The sequence below is a fragment of the Bufo bufo genome, chromosome 1 (assembly GCF_905171765.1).
Source record: "Bufo bufo chromosome 1, aBufBuf1.1, whole genome shotgun sequence".
In the NCBI taxonomy this organism is placed as follows: Eukaryota; Metazoa; Chordata; class Amphibia; order Anura; family Bufonidae; genus Bufo; species Bufo bufo.
In genome coordinates this window covers 456,213,607-456,234,192 of record NC_053389.1, presented here as the reverse complement: position 1 = coordinate 456,234,192, position 20,586 = coordinate 456,213,607, and positions in this window count along the sequence as shown.

Sequence of the window (20,586 nt, the reverse complement as noted above, 5' to 3'; positions counted from 1 at the left end):
AAGGGAGAGGTTTTTTTGCCTTTGCCATCACGTGTGACTACCTGACAGAAAATGACAATGAATCCACATCTTTGCACAGATTTGGCCTTTTAAAGGCATGTGGTCCTAAAATTTGGATCAGCTGAAAAACAGCCTGTTTCAGTTTAATCGTTATTTTCAATTAATTGAATGCTCAAAAAATGTTTTGTCTCACTCTCATTTCTTCTTGTTGCATGTTGAAGCTCTACTTGGAACCTTGTTAAGATCCAACAATGTAAAATATGATTTTTTGCCATTTTTCAAGTGGTCTTAAACTTTTGATCAGGACTGTATATAAAAAATCTTTAATGGTTATACTGGTTTTAACTCGGTACAACTCGCAGCAATTTATTATTAGAGCTCTCTATTTTCTTTCACTCCTCTCCATTCATAAAATCTAAATCTATCATGTACCGTTACGCTATTATGTCACAGTCACGTGTTTTCCTCCACCAATTATAGGTTACAACCTTTCTCATCACGGTTTTCTCCGGATTTAATTTACATTGTGCGACTGGACATCAGACCAGCTGCTCGGCAACTCACTCACGGCATGACCTCACCGCCGCACCCCTTTTAGATCCAATTCATCACTATTTGTGCGACCCCTTTGTTAATCCGCAGAGAAGCTCAAGGATTAAAGGGCATTTTGTGAGAATATCGATGTGTTCCTATATCAGAAGCTGTGTATGGCTCCGAACTAGAAAGGAACTCTTCCTGGCGATACTTTAGCATCGCGGTCCGATACCTACAGAGACTTGTTGTGTGAACCTACTCACTTCACTCCTGGACCTGCAGTGCATCACGAACAGGCAACGTATTGGAGACTTTTTATCCTTTTACATTGATTATGTTAATAATTTAATTGATTTTATAGATTGATAATTATGCACAATATTGTAGCTTGCTTACACACTGCTCAAAAAAATAAAGGGAACACTTAAACAACACAATGTAATTCCAATCAATCACACTTCTGTGAAATCAAACTGTCCACTTAGGAAGCAACACTGAGTGACAATCAATTTCACATGCTGTTATGGAAATGGGATAGACAACAGGTGGAAATTATAGGCAATTAGCAAGACACCCCCAATAAAGGAGTGGTTCTGCAGGTGGTGACCACAGACTAATTCTCAGTTCCTATGCTTCCTGGCTGATGTTTTGGTCACTTTTGAATGCTGGCGGGGCTTTCACTCTAGTGGTAGCATGAGACGGAGTCTACAACCCACACAAGTGGCTCAGGTAGTGCAGCTTATCCAGGATGGCACATCAATGCGAGCTGTGGAAAGAAGGTTTGCTGTGTCTGTCAGCGTAGTGTCCAAAGCATGAAGGCGCTACCAGGAGACAGGCTAGTACATCAGGAGACGTGGAGGAGGCCGTAGGAGGGCAACAACCCAGCAGCAGGACCGCTACCTCCGCCTTTGTGCAAGGAGGAACAGGAGGAGCACTGCCAGAGCCCTGCAAAATGACCTCCAGCAGGCCACAAATGTGCAAGTGTCTGCTCAAACGGTCATAAACAGACTCCATGAGGGTGATATGAGGGCCCGACGTCCACAGGTGGGGGTTGGGCTTACAGCCCAACACCGTGCAGGATGTTTGGCATTTGCCAGAGAACACCAAGATTGGCAAATTCGCCACTGGTGCCCTGTGCTCTTCACAGATGAAAGCAGGTTCACACTGAGCACATGTGACAGACGTGACAGAGTCTGGAGACGCCGTGGAGAACGTTCTGCTGCCTGCAACATCCTCCAGCATGACCGGTTTGGCATTGGGTCAGTAATGGTGTGGGGTGGCATTTCTTTGGAGGGCCGCGCAGCCCTCCATGTGCTCGCCAAAGGTAGCCTGACTGCCATTAGGTACCGAGATGAGATCCTCAGACCCCTTGTGAGACCATATGCTGGTGCGGTTGGCCCTGGGTTCCTCCTAATGCAAGACAATGCTAGACCTCATGTGGCTGGAGTGTGTCAGCAGTTCCTGCAACACGAAGGCATTGATGCTATGGACTGGCCCGCCCATTCCCCAGACCTGAATCCAATTGAGCACATCTGGGACATCATGTCTCGCTCTATTCACCAACGTCACGTTGCACCACAGACTGTCCAGGAGTTGGCAGATGCTTTAGTCCAGGTCTGGGAGGAGATCCCTCAGGAGACCGTCCGCCACCTCATCAGGAGCATGCACAGGCGTTGTAGGGAGGTCATACAGGCACGTGGAGGCCACACACACTACTGAACCTCATTTTGACTTGTTTTAAGGACATTACATCAAAGTTGGATCAGCCTGTAGTGTGTTTTTCCACTTTAATTTTGAGTGTGACTCCAAATCCAGACCTCCATGGGTTGAAAAATTTGATTTCCATTTTTTTATTTTTGCGTGATTTTGTTGTCAGCACATTCAACTATGTAAAGAACAAAGTATTTTGGAAGAATATTTAATTAACTCAGATCTAGGATGTGTTATTTTTGTGTTCCCTTTTTTTTTTTTGAGCAGTGTATATACTTGGTTGAAACACTGTTATCACTGCTTGACAAAGGCTCAATTGAGGTGACCTGAAACGTTGCATTTGGTGTAATAAAGGATACACTTTTCTTCACCTAAGTCCGGAGTGCTGCCCTGTGCTTACTTATACTACAATTGACGGATTTGTTCATACAGAATCTTATACAAGGACTTTGCACCTGACACTTCAAAGTGCTTCTAATTCCATACTTTTAAATATATATATATATATACAGTACAGACCAAAAGTTTGGACACACCTTCTCATTCAAAGAGTTTTCTTTATTTTCATGACTATGAAAATTGTAGATTCACACTGAAGGCATCAAAACTATGAATTAACACATGTGGAATTATATACATAACAAACAAGTGTGAAACAACTGAAAATATGTCATATTCTAGGTTCTTCAAAGTAGCCACCTTTTGCTTTGATTACTGCTTTGCACACTCTTGGCATTCTCTTGATGAGCTTCAAGAGGTAGACCCCTGCAATGGTTTTCACGTCACAGGTGTGCCCTGTCAGGTTTAATAAGTGGGATTTCTTGCCTTATAAATGGGGTTGGGACCATCAGTTGCGTTGAGGAGAAGTCAGGTGGATACACAGCTGATAGTCCTACTGAATAGACTGTTAGAATTTGTATTATGGCAAGAAAAAGCAGCTAAGTAAAGAAAAATGAGTGACCATCATTACTTTAAGAAATGAAGGTCAGTCAGTCAGCCGAAAAATTGGGAAAACTTTGAAAGTAAGGGCTATTTGACCATGAAGGAGAGTGATGGGGTGCTGCGCCAGATGACCTGGCCTCCACAGTCACCGGACCTGAACCCAATCGAGATGGTTTGGGGTGAGCTGGACCGCAGAGTGAAGGCAAAAGGGCCAACAAGTGCTAAGGATCTCTGGGAACTCCTTCAAGACTGTTGGAAGACCATTTCAGGGGACTAACTCTTGAAGCTCATCAAGAGAATGTCAAGAGTGTGCAAAGCAGTAATCAAAGCAAAAGGTGGCTACTTTGAAGAACCTAGAATATGACATATTTTCAGTTGTTTCACACTTGTTTGTTATGTATATAATTCCACATGTGTTAATTCATAGTTTTGATGCCTTCATAGTCATGAAAATAAAGAAAACTCTTTGAATGAGAAGGTGTGTCCAAACTTTTGGTCTGTACTGTATATATATAAACCGTTTTTTTCACCCTATAAGATGCACCGGCCCATAAGACGCACCTAGGTTTTTGGGGAGGAAAATAAGAAAATAAATATTTTTAACCAAAAGGTGTGCTTTTGGTGAGTTTGGAACTAATGGTGGTCTGTGGATGGCACAATTACTGGGGATCTGTGGATGGCACTATTATGGGGGATCTGTGAAGGACACTGTTATAGGGGGATCTGGGGATGGCACTGTTATGGGGTTTCTGTGGATGATGCACTGTTATGGGGGGATCTGTGGATGATGCACTGTTATGGGGGGATCTGTGGATGATGCACTGTTATGGGGGTATCTGTGGATGACGCTCTGTTATGATGGGGGGATCTGTGACGGACACTGTTATGGGGGGATCTGTGATGGACACTGTTACAGGGTGGATCTGTGGTTGACACTGTTACAGGGGGGATCTGTGGCTGACACTGTTACAGTGGGATCTGTGGCTGACACTGTTATAGGGGTACTGTGGATGGCACTGTTATGGGGGATCTGTGGGTGGCACTGTTATGGGGAATCTGTGGGTAGCACTGTTATATATTTGCCATCCACAGACCCCCCCACCCCTTAACAGTGCATTCCACAGATGTTCTCCATAAAACTTTCATCCACAGATTCCCCCCCACACCGCTCTAGTGCTGCAGTATACAAATATAAAATGTCTCATTCAATTAAAAGTGATTAAACATGCCCCCTCACTCGTAATATTACCGTACATCCTAACAGCTTCTGTACAACGCAGGCAGGCTGCTTCATTCATAAAGTAGGCGGCGCAGGCACGTGACATCAGGGAGTTACGCTCACGCTGCCGCCCGCCCGGCCTGCCTGCCTGCATTCTACAGAAGCGGTTAGGATGTACGGTAATATTACGAGTGAGGGGGCATGTTTAATCACTTTTAATTGAATGAGACATTTTGTATCTGTATAGTGCAGCACTGGAGCGGTGGGGCCGGAGTACAGTGACTGCACCGCCCCGCCGCAATTTCCGGCCCCCAGCTCCTCCTCCCAGCCCCTCCCCACTCGCTCATACATCACAGCCTGCGATGTAAAAATGTCAGCAAAATGTCAGCATTCGTCCCCCATTCGTCCCCCATTTTCCCCTTATGGGAAAATGCGTCTTATGGGGCGAAAAATACGGTATATATATATATATATATATATATACAGTTGCAAGAAAAAGTATGTTAACCCTTTGGAATGATATGGATTTCTGCACAAATTGGTCATAAAATGTGATCTGATCTTCATCTAAGTCACAACAAAAGACAATCACAGTCTGCTTAAACTAATAACACACAAAGAATTAAATGCTACCATGTTTTTATTAATGAGATGAGATTGGAGTGTTGGTTACAGCTGCCCTGCCCTATAAAACACACACCAGTTCTGGGTTTGCTTTTCACAAGAAGCATTACCTGATGTGAATGATGCCTCGCACAAAAGAGCTCTCAGAAGACCTACGATTAAGAATTGTTGACTTGCATAAAGCTGGAAAGGGTTATGAAAGTATCTCCAAAAGCCTTGCTGTTCATCAGTCCACGGTAAGACAAATTGTCTATAAATCGAGAAAGTTCAGCACTGCTGCTACTCTCCCTAGGAGTGGCCATCCTGTAAAGATGACTGCAAGAGCACAGCGCAGACTGCTCGAGCACAGCGCAGACTGCTCAATGAGGTGAAGAAGAATTCTAGAGTGTCAGCTAAAGACTTACAAACGTCTCTGGCATTTGCTAACATCCCTGTTAGCGAATCTACGATACGTAAAACACTAAACAAAAATGGATTTCATGGGAGGATACCACAGAGGAAGCCACTGCTGTCCAAAAATACATTGCTGCACGTTTTACGGTTTGCACAAGAGCACCTGGATGTTCCACAGCAGTACTGGTAAAATATTTTGTGGACAGATGAAACCAAAGTTGAGTTGTTTGGAAGAAACACACAACACTATATGTGGAGAAAAAGAGGCACAGCACACCAACATCAAAACCTCATCCCAACTGTGAAGTATGGTGGTGGGGGCATCATGGTTTGGGGCTGCTTTGTTGCGTCAGGGCCTAGACGGATTGCTATCATCGAAGGAAACATGAATTCCCAAGTTTATCAAGACATTTTGCAGGAGAACTTAAGGCCATCTGTCCACCAGCTGAAGCTCAACAGAAGATGGGTGTTGCAACAGGACAACGACCCAAAGCATAGAAGTAAATCAACAACAGAATGGCTTAAACAGAAAAAAATACACTTTCTGGACTGGCCCAGTCAGAGTCCTGACCTCAACCCAATTGAGATGCTGTGGCATGACCTCAAGAAAGCGATTCACACCAGACATCCCAAGAATATTGCTGAACTGAAACAGTTCTGTAAAGAGGAATAAAGAATTACTCCTGACCGTTGTGCACGTCTGATCTGCAACTACAGGAAATGTTTGGTTGACGTTATTGCTGCCAAAAGAGGTTCAACCAGTTATTAAATTCAAGGGTTCACATACTTTTTCCACCTGCACTGTGAATGTTTACATGGTGTGTTCAATAAAAACATTGTAACATTTAATTATTTGTGTGTTATTAGTTTAAGCAGACTCGCAGTGCTGGGGGTCGTGTTTCATCCCTGGTTAAGCAAGCGATCGTCAGCAGTAGCCACGCCGGAGGACGCTCGCCAAATTGTAAGTTCGTACTGGCCGCTGCGCCCTAAGCCGGCCAAAGTTCCATACCATAAACATCCCGCTCCTATGACTATCACCTCTCTGTCTCATTCTCCGGCCAGGCTCGTGGTCAGGCAACGCTCCCTCAGCTTGCACACCAGTCACCCTACTTTCTTCCACCCCGCCTTCACTTCTTACCCGCACTCCCGGCCGCACCGCCAGCTTCCCTGATGTCCGCTTCCCTCCTGATCTCGCACAGGCATATGTCTCTCCTGCCTGCTGGTTTTCAACTCTAGTCTCTGATTCACCACTCCTCATGTAGTCACATGGTGTCTGCTCAGCTTTCTGCCCTACTAAACATGCTCCCTCAGTCCCTCTGCCCCAATATTAAAATGCAGCATATCTTACGGCACCCCAGCACAGTCCTTTGCAAAGTTCTCCAGCTCCACTCATACCATCACTCCTGTTCTATACCTGCGTATTTAACAGAAAACCAGCCAACAGCTCTCAATACAGCCCCATCATAATATATATAAAAAAAAAAAAAAAAAAACAGCAAAGGATTTTAAAAAATTTAAATAAAATCGACATTTATAGGCACGGTGGCTTTTGGCTCCTACCATCTCCTATGGGCCTTCAATTACGTAAACAATTTTAGACGATAGTCCATTCCAGTCCTGGCAGTATCATTTTCATCTAATTTGAGGTTTATAGGGTTTCCTCACTCCATCTCAATATTGACATTTATTAAAAATAATTACTATCTGTTGCCTATGCCTATTACGTTTTCAGGCTCAAGTTCATGATGCAATTAATTCTGTTGCCTGTCATGTTGTTCAGGCTTATGTTCATAATTTATCATTTCTGTTTCCTAGTACGTTATTTGTGCTTACGTTTTATCTCATTTATGTTGCCTGTCACGTTCAGGCTTACGTTTTTAATTAATAAGGTCCACGCCTGTCACGTCTTTCAGGCTTATGTTTATAATTTATCATTTCTGTTGCCTGGTACGTTATTCATGCTTACGTTATTTCATTTATGTTGCCTGTCACGTTCAGGCTTACGTTTTTAATTCATAAGGTCCACGCCTGTCACGTCTTTCAGGCTTACGTTTATAATTCATCATTTCTGTTGCCTGGTACGTTATTCATGCTTACGTTTTATTTCATTTATGTTGCCTGTCACTTTGTTCAGGCTTACGTTTTAATTCATAATTTTTGTTGCCTGTTACGTTATTCAGGCTCACGTTTTTAATCCATTAATTTCCGTTGCCTGTTACGTTATACAGGCTTACGTTTTTAATTCATAAGGTCCATGCCTGTCACGTCATCCAGGCTTACGTTTATAAGTCATCATTTCTGTTGCCTGTTATTTTATTCATGCTCACGTTTTAATTAGTTTCTGTTGCCTGTTACGTCAGTCAGGTTCACGTTCTCAATCATGTTCATAAATCATGTAATGTTTGCTGCTCGTTTTGTTTTTGTAGGTTTATGTTATTGTTTATTCCATACCGGTCACGTCATCCGGTCTTACGCTTCTATTTCATTTCCGTTGTCTGGTCTGATCCCAGGTGTTTTCTCATCTTCGTTCTCCTAGTCTGTTCTTCAGCCGCAGTATGTTGCACATATCAAATATTGAAGAAGCCTCATCGGTCGCTGAAACTTCCGCTTCAGGGCATGCCAGCATCATGTCTCTAAAAAGTTGGACAGTACCCAAGCTGATCACGGAACTTAACAAAAGAGGGATCCATTATACAGCTTCTGCCCGGAAGGCGAGTTACATAGACTTTCAATGTCCGAGCCAACAGCTCCACTGGTGGAGCAAGTCTCCATGTCCACTATTCAACTGTCATTAGCACAGTTGCATTCCATGATTAACAACATTTCCACCTCAGTTTTGGACATGCAGGGTAGGCTGATTTCGGTAGAATCCAGGGAACTGGCATCCAGTTCCTCTGCCCCTCCCAATCCAATTGCCTCTACTTCACGTTTCCCCGGTAGGGTTCCAAACACGCCTGAGGTAGCCCATTCACATTTTGTTCCTGACAACATCAAAAAGATATCCTAGGGGTAAGGACGTTAACCTAGCTTCCATTCTCATAGCCACGCACGACACACTAGATAACAAGACCATCGCTTGCGGCGACGTTTCTATCACCCTCAAAGCCAGGGATGCCTGTCTTAACAAAAAACTGTTCATCCCGGAATTCGTGCTGGCCTTCAGCTTATACCGGGACATATTCTGTTCAGCCCAACCTGAGAGGCGAGAGGAAGTGGACACCTTTCTGTACAGGGTCACAGATTTAGGACTCAAGTACGAAGGGCACGCTTTTATGACTATGACCGCTCGTTCTCTGCTAAGGCTGCCGCCACCCTTGCTCAATTCCAGTATGTCACCAACTGGGCTACCATGGACATGGAGCTGTTTGTCGGCATTTCCCGGGCCTCAAAGCCCCAGCATGTGCCTCATGCCAGTCCATCCTCCACTCCTCAGATTGGTGCCCAAACTCAGTTCCTCCTTTCTCTCAGGGCAGATTTCTTCCTAGCGTTCCCAGTTTTCAGCAAAAACCTGCTTCATCCACAGACAAACTGGGCCGCGCTAAAATCTTTCTGGGTAATAGCCAAGTGTGCAACAACTACAACCTCTCAGTCTGCAACTACAACAAATGTAGAGCCCTTTATGTATGTTCCATTTGTTTCAGAGCTCACCCATTAACAGCTTGCCCCCAAAGATCATCCAGAACCACATGACTAGTCGGGGTTAACGTGGACCTTTTAGCAGCACTTTTCCAACACTACCATAATCCGCAGTTCGTCCAATTCCTGATATCTGGGTTCACTGAAGGGTTCCACACGGGTTTAGTCGCCCTTCCCCAGGAGGGACCCAATCTCCTGTCAGCTGCCGGGAAACCCGACTCAGTAGGGGCCCTAATTTAATCAGAATTAGATAAGGGGTTTCTCATCTGGCCGTTTTCCTCTCCACGCCTCATGGTTCCAGCATTCTTATTCTCAGTTCCCTCTGAAGAATTCTCCATGAAATATTTTTCAGTCAATGAGGCTATCCAGATCATCATCCAGGTCGGTTATGGGGCTTGGTTAGCTAAAGCAGACATCGCGGACGCTTTAAAGCTGCTGCCTGTCCGACCGCAACTTTGGAACTTTTACGCCATCAAGTGGCAAGATCTTGACCTTCGGGTCCAAAAGCAGCCCCTGACTTTTTGACCAACTCGCCCAGGCTCTATATTAGATCTTGGTCAACTGTTGTGATTGTCCGCTGGTCATTCATTATCTAGATGATTTCCTGTTGATAGAAAAACCAGACTGCAGGCCTAGCAAACACAAGTCCCTTCTCCAAATCTTCTCAGAACTCAATGTCCCGGTTGCACCTTCAAAAATAGAAGGCCCCTCGATGGTAATCACCTTCCTGGGTATAGTTTTAGATACCATAAAAATGGAAGCCAGGCTACCGGTGGAGAAGCTCTCAAAAATTAATCTCGACAACAGTACATTCTAGAGTTTTCACAAGTAGAATTACAATCTTTAACAGGCATGTTAAATTTCGCTACCAGAGTCATGCCCTAAGGCAGGGCTTTCCCGTCCAGGTTATTGCAGTTACTTCCCTCAGCCCCCCGAGCAAGACAGCCCCATATGTTTAGAGGCCCAAGCAATAGCCGATTTGGCCATGTGGAACACGTTCCTCGCCAGTTGGAATGGAGTCTCCCTGTTTGTTCCTCATGGGGGTCCCACATCGGCCACGGTCTTTTTGAATGCCTCCTCTTCTGGGGGTTTCGGGGCAATTTGCGGGAATCAGTGGTTCTCAGGTACTTGGCCCTCAGAAGTCCATTTAGTTAAGGATTCTTTAATGTCTTCTCCATTACTAGAAGTCTACCCAATTGTTGCGGCCGCACAAATATGGGGCAGGCATTAGGCCAATTCCTCGGTAGTTTTCATCCCTCACAACCAGGAGGTAGTGGACATTATCACCAAGGGTCGATCAAAGTCACTTTTCATCATGTCTTTTGTCCGCAGTCTCGTCTGGCTTTCCCTGTGCCATAATTTTCATGTATCATCCAGGCACATTCAGGGCACACAAAATGTCGCTACAGATGCTTTATCGCGTTTTAATTTTCATAATTTTTCCAGGCAATGCCGGAGGCGGAACGAGTGGTATTATCCCCTCCAGCTTTCCAAACCTTGACCATGGATTAAAATCTTACATTTCTTCAGTTAAGTCCCTCATGCAAAAGTCTCTGTCTGTCAACATGGCTAGAAATGATAAAACTGGCTGGAACGTTTTTAGCCGATTCGCACTCCTTCACCCAAGAGTTAATACCCACAAGATCACGTACATCATGGCTTACTGCCACACCGACCTCAAACTTTCCTACAACACGATTAAATTGTATCTAGCCGGGGTCCAGCATTTTCTCATGGTAGAAGACCCAGACAGCAGGTCGGTTTTCATGGCTCAGGCTATTAGAGCCACCCTCAGGGGCATACAGAAGAGTAATGGGGGGACAGTCACAAATAGACAGCCAGTATCAGGAGAGCTTTTCAGAAAATTATCCACCTCCCTAGATGGCAATCCTTTTGGGCTCCTTTCCAGCACAGTCCTTAAAGCGCCCATGCATCTTGGGTTTTATGGGTTTTGAGGCCAGGGGAATTCACCAGCGCTTCTGCCAAAGCCAAAGGTTTAACTAGGGGTCAGCTAGTTTGGTGTAACGACCATTTTATACTGTATCTTTTCTTCTTTCTTCGGGCTGCCGGTAGAAATGAAGTACTTCCAGACTTCCAACGAAGGTGCCCTGTCCGAGTTTTCCAGAAGTTGTTGACGGTTTTGGGCGACTCTGCCCGCACAGCCCATTGCTTCTGTTCAAGGTCAGGTCCATCACCTCATCCCAGTTCATCTCGCACACCCGCATGCTTTCAGCCGGTTTAGGTCACGACCCTAAAACCATTTCAGGGCATTCTTTCTGCATCAGGGCTGCGTCTGTGGCATCTAAGCACAATGTACCAAGCCACATTATTCGAAAAATGGGTCGCTGGCATTCTTCGTGTTATGCTCGGTACATTCCGAATCCTCACATGGAAATATATGAAGCTTTCTGTAGTTTGACTTGCTTGCACTTATTAATAAAATTATTTTTCTATCCTACATGGCTTGCTTTCTGCCCCTTATAGGCCTACCCTCATTCATGGCTATGGTCACTCCACCAGCCATCCAGTTGAGGTCAGTAAATCGATAGTCAGGATAGGCTAGTCTCTGCCACTTGTTACAGTCCAGGTTCCTCTTCTTCTATAGCCTCGACCACAAATATATATATAAATATATATACATATATATAAATATTGCAGTCGTTGTCCTGGAACAAGAACTCTGCCCTTAAGTGGATGCATTTTCTATTATAGTCAGTTACTGGGATGGGCTATGTAAAATATATAAAGCTGAGTGTATGTGTGTGTGTGTGTGTCCGCTAAAGGAATCTGTACCGTCGCATTTACAGGTATAGGGATGCAGGTACCAACATGCATGCCGAGCCCACTCTATACCCTTCCTTGTGACAGACAGCTTCCAATGAGTGAGAGCAGGCTACAGCTTTATACTAAAACTAATTAAAATCAGCCTATAGGGCAGACAGGCTAATCAGGAGTGCATGACTCGCTGGAGTGCCACATCTCCAGCATTGTAAATCTGCAAAAAAAGGGGGGTTAGTGAGCACCTCCCAGTGCGCAGGTGCACGCTGCCATGGCAAAGACCTAGAGGAAAAAAGAGACAATGCAGCAGCACCCTGCAAATCAGATAAAGTACAATAATGCCAAAAATTATAGTGCTAATGCTTTAATTTATAAAGTGAGATGCTTGGCCAATGCATTTTGTACAAAACCATCTGAGCCCGTCTGCCGTACGTGTTAGGACCCGTCTAACAGAGATCGCCTTGACGTGCGGCAGACGGGCACAGATAGTTTTGTACAAAATGCATTGGCCAAGCATCTCACTTTATAAATAAGCGTAGCATTAGCACTATAATCTTTGGCATTATTGTACTTTATCTGATTTGCAGGGTGCTGCTGCATTGTCTCATTTTTTCCTCTAGGTCTTTGCCATGGCAGCGTGCACCTGCACACTGGGAGGTGCTGACTAACCCCCTTTTTTTGCAGATTTACAATGCTGGAGATGTGGCCCTCCAGCGAGTCGTGCCTCCTGATTGGCCTGTCTGCCCCATAGGCTGATTTTAATTAGTTTCAGTATAAAGCTGTAGCCTGCTCTCACTACATTCATTGGAAGCTGTCTGGCACAAGGAAGGGTATAGAGTGGGCTCGGCATGCATGTTGGTACCTGCATCCCTTGTAATGGAGGCCATTATGGCACCAAAAATGGTAAAAAGCAGAGTGGATCCAGCATGCATGTGGATCCAACACTCCCTGAACTTTATGGTGGCCATTATGGCGCATAACAGGTAGTATTTAGTGTTAGGACCTGTCTAACAGAGATCATCTTGACGTACGACAGACGGGCTCAGATGGTTTTGTACAAAATGCATTGGCCAAGCATCTCACTTTATAAATAAGCGTAGCATTAGCACTATAATTTCTGTGCATTATTGTACTTTATCTGATTTGCAGGGTGCTGCTGCATTGTCTTTTTTTCCTGTTGTGCATACACCACTTGAGTCCCCACAGTAATAATCCTCCACTATGATGCTAGTTCTAATACCTATTTGGAAATCCACCCTGAAACAAACAAAAAGTAATACCTTGCTACTGGCCCACTAGCAGTGCACCAAGACTATGGACTGGAGTGGCATGTAGCCTATGAGAGAGGCAGTGCATGAGCCTGTGTGCGCGTATGTAACCGGGTGAATGTCGTGCGTTCTGTCACAGGCAGTGCACTGCACACATCCCACAATCCCCATTCAGTGATTCATTCTCTGAATAGTGATAGCGGGATGCAGGTAGTGTACTACCTGCGGCACAGTCAGGGCTGGATTGGGATTACAAAACAGCCCCTTCCTCCACTGGCAGCAGCATTATCCCTATTTAAAGGTCTCACCTCTCTTGGGGACTTGCAGGCAGTAGCAGGGAGGCTAGACTTGGAGGGAGAGAGTTTCTCCTGTAGTTCTTCTATATACATCATGGGGTGAAGGACCTTTGATGTCATAACAGGTCCTGCACTGTCCTAACCTTAGAACAACACCATTGTCAGTGCTTTTCCTTGACTCTTAGACAGTTCAGGACCTGTGATGACATAATCATATATCCTTTAGCTTTCTAAGAATCCGAACTGCACTGATGATGCAGGGTTTCTATCATCAGTGCAGTTAATATTTAATCTTGTCAGGTGGCCCCTTGCGAACGTGCATTCGTGATCAAATGTTTGAGAACCGCGCGTTCGTGGCAGGCCCCATTGACTTCAATGGCAGGCAAACCTAAAAACCTTCAGGTCATATTTGCAGCCACCAAATACTTACTAGAAGTGCACAAATAGTCCCACAACATGGACAGTGACATACCAGAGGGGGATCAATGGCAAAAATTACCCACAAAAAATATGTATTTTAAAGGGCTTCTGTCACCCCACTAAAGTGATTTTTTTTTTTTTTGGGCTAGTTAAATTAGTTATATTGCGATCTATGAAAATATAATGGTGTTACTTACTTTGATCCAGCAGTTTCTTCCAAAAACGAAGTTTTATAATATGTAAATTCGGTCTCTACCAGCAAGTAGGGCGGCTACTTGCTGGTAGCTGCTGCAGAAAACCGCCCCCTCGTTGTGTTGATTGACAGGGCCAGCCGGGATCTCCTCCTCCGGCCAGCCCTGTCGGCATTTCAAAAATCGCGCGCCTGTGTTCATTCGGCGCAGGCGCTCTGAGATGAGGAGGCTCGGTTTTCTGCAGCAGCTACTGACTGATATGACGGATTACTGACAGAAAAGGACAAGTGATTATGTGGCCGGAGGTATATTAGACGGTCAGTGGATAACAATTTTACTGCAGGCCAGTGGAGTACAGGCCCCAAACATTAGGCATTCACTGGACAGAAAAGAACAAGTGATTATGTGGCTGGAGGTATATTAGACAGTCAGTAGATAACAATTTTACTGCAGGCCAGTGGAGTACAGGCCCCGAATATTAGGCATTCACCGGACAGAAAATAACAAGTTAAGCTGAGCATTAGGGTGGCTCACCCCAAATGACCGTGGATAGGTGCTTAAACCCGGAAGTTTAATCACCCTATTCAAAAACAATGAAAACAATGAGAACCAAGGTGGAGAGTCACGGGCCTTACCTCTTCTCGCGGTGCTTGCGGAGTTCACTGTGATATGACGGATTACTCGTCTCACAGTCCAATGGATACATTTGTAAAGTCTTTTATCGCATGGCCATGATTTACAAAATTACCGGGTCTTTGGAAGCATTAGTATGAAACACCAGACGCGTTTCAAGGTCAAGTGATTATGTGGCTGCAGGTATGTTAGGCGGTCAGTGGATAACAATTTTACTGCAGGCCAGTGGAGTACAGGCCCCAAACATTAGGCATTCACCGGACAGAAAAGAACAAGTGATTATGTGGCTGGAGGTATATTAGACGGTCAGTGGATAACAATTTTACTGTAGGTAAGTGAAGTACCGGCCCCGAAAATTATGCATTCACCTGACAGAAGATCTATCTTGGCACCGACACTGTGTGCCAGAGATCTCTTCAATTGCTGCTGAACGTGGCCTTATAGCTCTGGGATGCCCTTCTGGGAGAAATATTTCCTTCCGGGGACCTTCCATTGCGGTGTGCCATTGGCCAAACATTTTCTAAAGGTATCCGAGTCCACCAGTTTATATGGCATTAGTTGCAGGGCTAGCAGTTCCGACAAGCCAGCGGTCAGCCGTTGGGCAAGAGGGTTATCCGGCGTCATCAACTTTTTATGCTTGAAAATATGGGCCACGGAAGCCTGCCTTCTGCCAAATGAATGGCACGGTGGAAGGTGGAGTGGAGGACAAATGGAAGGAGAGAGGAGAAGAGTCATGACATGGAGCGCTGGGAGTGTGGCTTTGTGGGTTCTGACGGTGTTGCTCACACTGGGCTCGGTGATGGGAGGTTAGGTGCCTTCTTAAGACGGTCGTCCCTAGGTGAGTGTTGGACTTACCGCGACTTATGCATTGACAGCACAGGCTGCAGCTGGCAACACTATTGTCAGCAGCTGACACGTTAAAAAAACACACACACTGCAGAGCAATGTGCCAATGTCCTGGGAGAGCAAGATGTGACCGTGCATGGTGGATGGCTTGTTCCAGATACATTTACAGTCTGCTTTTTGCCTCCTCTGCACTGCGAGTTCTGCCTGCTTCTCCTCCTTCTCCTCCCTATCTGTTGCTGCGTCTCTCCCTCTGAACTCCCCTTCTCTTCCTCTCTTGTGAGCACCCACGTGACGTCTATCGAAACATCATCATCGTCACCTTCACCACCATTGACATTAGAGATCTTGGAGTAAGCAGCAACAGCGGGGACCACACTCCTTGGGCTGATCTGGGTACTATTGTCAGACCGATGGGTGTCGGCCATTGCTACCTCCTCTTCCTCATCCGATGCCAAGAATGGCTGCGCATCAGTAAGATCTGGGAATGGATGGGAAAATAATTCCTCTGACTCAAGTGGAGGGGCTAAGGTAGTGGTGGTGGTGTCTTTGAGGGTGCACACAGCAGAGGGTGAGGAGGGTGCAGATACAGGGGATGAGGAGGGTGCAGAAGCAGAAGGCTGAGTGAGCCACTCAAACCACTCTGGTGCGTCCTTTGACGTAATCGCAGGCACCTTCTCCAACCTGGTGCACTTGCCCGACCCCTACCACCCCAGCGAAATGGCCTGCCTCTTCCTCTTCCTGTCATTTTCAAAATTACCCTGTGCCAAAGTCCCTAGAGAATAGCAGTATTTGTGGAAGCAGGTATATCGCAGGCCTCAATCAGTATTTTGTGGAAGCAGGTATGTAGAACTTCTTAATCAGTATTTTGTAGAAGCAGGTATATCGCACCCTTCAATCAGTATTTTATGGAAACAGGTATATAGAACACTTGAATCAATATTTGGTGGAAGCAGGTATATCGCATCCCTCAATCAGTATTTTGTTTGAGCAGGTATATAGAACACCTGAATCAATATTTGGTGAAAGCAGGTATATCGTACCCCTCAATCAGTATTTTGTGAAAGCAGGTATATCAAAACCCTTAATCAGTATTTTGTGGAAGCAGGTATATCGCATCCCTCAATCAGTATTTTGTGGAAACAGGTATATAGAACACCTGAATCAATATTTGGTGGAAGCAGGTATATCGCACACCTTAATTAGTATTTTGTGGAAAAGGTATATAGAACACCTGAATCAATATTTGGTGGAATCAGGTATATTACACCCCTCAATCTGTATTTTGTGGAAGCAGGGATATCAAACTCCTTAATCAGTATTTTGCTGAAGCAGGTATATCGCACCCCTCAATCAATATTTGGTGGAAGCAGGTAAATAGAACCCCTTAATCAGTAATTTGTAGAAGCAGGTATATCACACCCCTCAATCAGTATTTTATATGAACAGCTATATAGAATACCTGAATCAATATTTGGTGGAAGCAGGTATATCGCACCCCTCACTCTGTATTTTGTGGAAGTTGGTATATCAAACCCCTTAATCAATATTTTGTGGATGCAGGTATATCGCACCCCTCAATCAGTATTTTGTGGAAGCAGGTATGTAGAACTTCTTAATCAGTATTTTGTAGAAGCAGGTATATCGCACCCCTCAATCAGTATTTTATGGAAACAGGTATATAGAACACTTGAATCAATATTTGGTGGAAGCAGGTATATCGCATTCCTCAATCAGTATTTTGTTTGAGCAGGTATAAAGAACACCTGAATCAATATTTGGTGAAAGCAGGTATATCGTACCCCTCAATCAGTATTTTGTGAAAGCAGGTATATCAAAACCCTTAATCTGTATTTTGTGGAAGCAGGTATATCGCATCCCTCAATCAGTATTTTGTGGAAACAGGTATATAGAACACCTGAATCAATATTTGGTGGAAGCAGGTATATCGCACCCCTTAATTAGTATTTTGTGGAAAAGGGTGTATAGAACACCTGAATCAATATTTGGTGGAATCAGGTATATTACACCCCTCAATCTGTATTTTGTGGAAGCAGGGATATCAAACTCCTTAATCAGTATTTTGCTGAAGCAGGTATATCGCACCCCTCAATCAATATTTGGTGGAAGAAGGTAAATAGAACCCCTTAATCAGTAATTTGTAGAAGCAGGTATATCACACCCCTCAATCAGTATTTTGTATAAACAGCTATATAGAATACCTGAATCAATATTTGGTGGAAGCAGGTATATCGCACCCCTCACTCTGTAGTTTGTGGAAGTTGGTATATCAAACGCCTTAAACAATATTTTGCGGATGCAGGTATATCGCACCCCTCAATCAGTATTTTTTGGAAATAGGTATATAGAACACCTGAATCAATAATTGGTGGAAGCAGGTATATCACACCCCTCAATCTGTATTTTGTGGAAGTAGTCATATCAAACCCCTTGATCAGTATTTTGTAGAAGCAGGTATTTCGCACCCCTCAATCAGTATTTTGTGGAAGCAGGTATGTAGAACCTCTTAATCAGTATTTTGTAGAAGCAGGTATATCGCACCCCTCAATGAGTATTTTGTGGAAACAGGTATATAGAACCCCTGAATCAATATTTGGTGGAAGCAGGTATATCGCACCCCTCAATCAGTATTTTGTGGAAGCAGGTGTGTAGAATCCCTTAATCAGTATTTTGTAGAAGCAGGTATATCGAACCACTCAATCAGTATTTTGTGGAAACAAGTATATTGAACCCCTGAATCAATATTTGGTGGAAGCAGGCATATCGCATCCCTCAATCAATTCTTTGTGGAAGTCGGTGTATCACAAGCCTCAATCAATATTTGGTGGAAGCAGGTATATCGCACCCCTCAATCAGTATTTTGTGGAAGCAGGTATATAGAACCCCTTAATCAATATTTGGTGGAAGCAGGTATATCCCACCCCTCAATCAGTATTTTGTGGAAACAGGTATATAGAACATCTGAATCAATATTTGGTGGAAGCAGGTATATTGCACCCCTCAATCAGTACTTTGTGGAAGCAGGGATATCAAACCCTTTAATCAATATTTAGTGGAAGCAGGTATATCCCACCCCTAAATCTTTATTTTGTGGAAGCAGGTATATCAAAACCCCTTAAAGAGGTTGTCCGGTCCCAAAATCAAAATAATTTTTATGTGCTCTTAACACCCCTCACCATCCATACATATGCCCCCAATACCTGTTTTTCATGTCTGAGCTTTCCTTGCTCCCTCGATGACATCACATTATCCTAGCAGATGTGTTTACTTTCTTCCTTTCTTGTATTGTTGAATACATAACTTTATTGATACACAAGCTTGGCTGCACTGCACAGTGATGAGTCACAGGCTGGACACACTCTACTCTGCCTGCAGCAGCTACTCCATCTATAACTCCTGTGTCTATTTTTCGGCACTCAGCGTCTAAATCCCATCACTGACCGTCCACATGCTCTTCCTTCACCAACTCCAGAGTGTTATAAACAGCAAACACATCCAAACACATCTGTATGTAATCCTGGCATGTATGTGTGCCTGCTGAAGTGTATATCTAATCCCATCTTGTATGATACAGCCTGCTGAGCTGTGTATCTAATCCCATTTTGTATGATCCTGCCTGTTTAGCGGTGTATCTAATCCCATCTTGTATGATACAGCCAGCTGAAGTGTATATCTAATCCCATCTTGTATGATATAGCCTGCTGAGCGGTGTATCTAATCCCATTTCTGCATGATCCTGCCTACTGAGCTGTGTATCTAATCCCATTTTGTATGATATACTCTGATGAGCTGTGTATCTATCCTATTTTGTATGATCCTGCCTGCTGAGCTGTGTATCTAAACCCTTATGCACATGACCATATCCATTTTGTGATCCACTCTTTTTTGCAGTCCCATTGAGTTCTATGAATTTGAGGACCAGGATAGGACATGTTCTATCTTTACTGGAACTGACATATAGATGTAGAAAACACACTGATGAAGTCCCTGTTCTTTCCACATCCGTATGTCAGTTCTGCCAAATATAGAACATGTCCTATTCTGGTCCTCACAATGCAGATCTAAAACCTATAGAACTCAATAAAAAAAAATGTGAATCGCACAAGGACAGTAACCTTATTTAGTGGATCCGCGACTTGCAGACCACAAAACAGATATGGTTCCATGCATGAGTTCTATCACTTATATTGAGTGCCAATAACAGTGACCTCCACAGTGCCCCTCGTAACAGTTACCTCTACATCGCCCCCATGGCAGTGACATCCACAGCGCCCCCATGACAGTGACCTCCACAGCGCCCCCTTGACAGTGACCTCCACAGCGCCCCCATGACAGTGACATCCACAGTGCTCCTTATTTGCCATCCAGTGCTCCCATTGTGCCAACCAGTGCCCCCATTGCCATTCTAATGGGCCATCCTGTGACTCTTGTGTACCAGCCAGTGCCCCCATTGCCATCCACAGTGCCCCTCATGTGCCCCATTTGCCATCCACAGTGCACCTTGTGTGCCATCCAGTGCCCCCATTGCCATCCAGTGCACCCTTTGCCATTCAGTGCCCCTTGTGTGCCATCCAGTGTCCCCATTGCGATCCACAGTGCACCTTGTGTGCCATCCAGAGCCCCCATTGCCATCCACTATTCCCCTTGTGTGCCATCTAGTGCCCCCTTTGCCATCCCCGTTGCCCCTCATGTGCCATTCAGGGCCCCAATTGCCATTCACAGTGCACCTTGTGTGCCATCCAGTACCCCCATTGCCATCCAGTGCACCCTTTGCCATTCAGTGCCCCTTGTGTGACATCCAGTGTCCCTATTGCCATCCACAGTGCACCTCATTTGCCATCAAGTGCCCTTTGTGTGCCATCCAGTGCCCCCTTTGCCACCCACAGTACCCCTTGTGTGCCATCCAGAGCCCCCATTGCCATCCAAAGTGCCCCTCATGTGCCATCCAGTGCCCCATTGCCATCCACGATTCCCCTCGTGTGCCATCTAGTGCCACCTTTGCCATCCCCGTTGCCACTCGTGTGCCATCCAGGGCCCCAATTGCCATCCACGGTGCCCCTTATGTGCCATCTAGTGAC